Here is a 2,854-nt window from a genome sequence, read left to right as displayed (position 1 = left end):
TTTTTTGAGACAGAGTTTTGCTCTTGTCGCTCAAGCTGGAGTGCAGTGGCGCGATCTCGGCTCACTGCAACTTCCGCCTCGTGGGTTCAAGTGACTCTCCTGCCTCAGCCTCCTGAGTAGCTGGGATTACAGGCACATGCCACCATGCCAAGGCTAATTTTTTGTATTTTCAGTACAAATGGTGGGGTTTTGCCATGTTAGCTAGGCTGGTCTGGAACTTCTGACCTTGTGATCCACACCTGCCTCAGCCTCCCAAAGTGCTGGGATTACAGGCGTGAGCCACCGTGCATGGCCAAGAACATTCTTTTTATCCTATCCGAAATACAAAAGATATAAGAATAGTCTTCATAATCATTTAAGATGTATTCTGTCCACATGACTTCTGAGTCTTGAGGATCACTATTTCTTTTCGCTCCAAAAGAAGGAATGCCCTGGTAAGTGCTGCAGACCCCACATGTACATGGGGTGCAGTTTTAGTGAGTGGAAGGGGCTTCTGTGGCCACCTTTTTTTCTTTAGAGTTTTCTCTATTCTCTTCCTCTGCTACCCGAGAGGCAAGCCTGGGAATGACCTCCTTTGGGTATCGTCCCTCACTATGGGAACTCCCAGAAGGACCAGGACAGACACAAGGGTCAAGGAGAAAGGGACATAACAATTTATGCAACTGTGACCCTGGGCTTGGGGAAATATCCTCTTCGGCATAGACATTTATTTATTTATTTATTTATTTTATTTATTTTTGAGACAAGGTCTCGTTCTGTCACCCAGGTTGGAGTGCAGTGGTGCGATCTTGTCTCATATTCGGGGGGAAATATGCAGGTTTTGTTATATGGGTATATTGCGTGATGCTGAGGTTTCAGCTAGTGATCCCATTGCCCAAGCAGTGTACACAGTACCTGAAGGTAGGTTTCAGCCCTTGCCCTCTTTCCCCCTCCTCCCTTTTGGAATGGCCAGTGTTTATTGTTCCCATCTTCGTGTCTATGTGTGCACCATGTTTAGCTCCCACTTATAAGTGAGAACATGTAGTGTTTGGTTTTCTGTTTCTGCATTAATTCACTTAGGATAATGGCTTTCAGCTGCATCCATGTTGCTGCAAAGGACATTATTACATTTTATTTATTTATTTATTTATTCATTCATTCATTTTGAGACTGAGTTTTGCTCTTGTCGCCCAGGCTGGAGTGCAATGGTGCGATCTCGGCTCACTGCAACCTCCACCTCCTGGGTTCAAGTGATTCTCCTGCCTCACTCTCCTGAGTAGCTGGGATTACAGGCACCTGCCACCATGCCCAGCTAATTGTTTGTATTTTTAGTAGAGATGGGGTTTTGCCATGTTGGCCAGGCTGGTCTCAAACTCCTGACCTCAGGTGACCCTACCCCACCCCGGCCTGGGCTTCCTGAAGTGCTGGGATTACAGGTGTGAGCCACCGCACTGGGCTGATTGCATTTTTTATGGCTGTATAGTATTCCATGGTATATGTGTACCACATTTTCTTTATCCAGTCCACCATCGATGGACATCTAGGCTGATCTGTGTCTTTGCTATTTGAATGGTATTACAATAAACGTACAAGTGCATGTTTCCTTTTGGTAGAAAGATTTATTTCCCTTTTGGTATATACCCAGTAGTGAGATTGATGGGTTGAATGGTAATTCTATTTTTAATTCTTTGAGAAAACTCCAAACTGCTTTCCACAGTGGCTGAACTAATTTATATTCCCACCAACAGTATATCAGTGTTCCCTTTTCTCTGCTACCTTGCCAACATCTATTATTTTCTGACTTTGATAACAGTCATTCTAATTAGTGAGACGGTATCTCATTGTGGTTTTGATTTCGCATTTCTCTGATGATTAGGGATATTAAGCAGTGTTTCACATGTTTATTGGCCACTTGTACTATTCTTTTGAGAAGTGTCTGCTCATGCCCTTTGCCCACTTGTTTATTTTTATTTTTTGAGACAGAGTCTTGCTCTGTTGCCCAGGCTAGAGTGCAGTGGCGCTATCTCAGCTCACTGCAACCTCTGTCTCCCAGGTTCAAGCGATTCTCCTGCCTCAGCCTCCTGAGTAGCTGGGATTACAGGCACATGCCACCGCACCTGGCTAATTTTTGTATTTTTAGTAGAAATGGGGTTTCATCATCTTGGCCAGGCTGGTATGCCCACTTTTTAATGGGATTATTTGTTTGTTTTTCTTGTTGATTTGTTTGTTTCTTATAGATTCTGGAGATTAGTCCTTTGTTGGAGACATAGTTTGTGAATATTTTCTCCTATTCCGTAGGCTGTTTACTCTGTTGGTAGTTTCTTTTGCTGTGCAGAAGCTGTTTGGTTTAAGTAGGTTCCATCTGTCATTTTCTGTTTTTGTATAATCTACTTATTTTCCCTGACTTTTCAGTCAGAATTTATAATCAAGGAATGAATGAAAACTATGAATCCACTGGATACCCAGGATAAAAGGGTGTAACTGCCTAGAGAATCTTTTCTGTTAAATATCATTCATCTGACTTCTCTTATTCCTTCGCCTCCAAACCTGTTTCCAAAACAAAAGCATTGCTCTGAGGAAGTTTCTGCACAGTGATAGATATCCCATGTGGGGAAAGGCTGGGAGAATCATGCAGAAGAGAAACCAAGAGAGATGGAGAGGGCATTCTGGCCAGCCACTTTTCTTGTAATCAATCACTGTTTGCCCTGCAGTAGCGGGCTGGATGAGCACAGCCCCATAATTAAAATTCTCTATTCTAGGCCGGGCGCGGTGGCTCAAGCCTGTAATCCCAGCACTTTGGGAGGTCGAGGCGGGTGGATCACGAGGTCAAGAGATCGAGACCATCCTGGTCAACATGGTGAAACCCCGTCTCTAC

Source organism: Cebus imitator, unplaced genomic scaffold, assembly GCF_001604975.1.
Source record: "Cebus imitator isolate Cc_AM_T3 unplaced genomic scaffold, Cebus_imitator-1.0 Scaffold469, whole genome shotgun sequence".
Lineage (NCBI taxonomy): Eukaryota > Metazoa > Chordata > Mammalia > Primates > Cebidae > Cebus > Cebus imitator.
Note: the sequence above shows the minus strand (reverse complement) of the source record.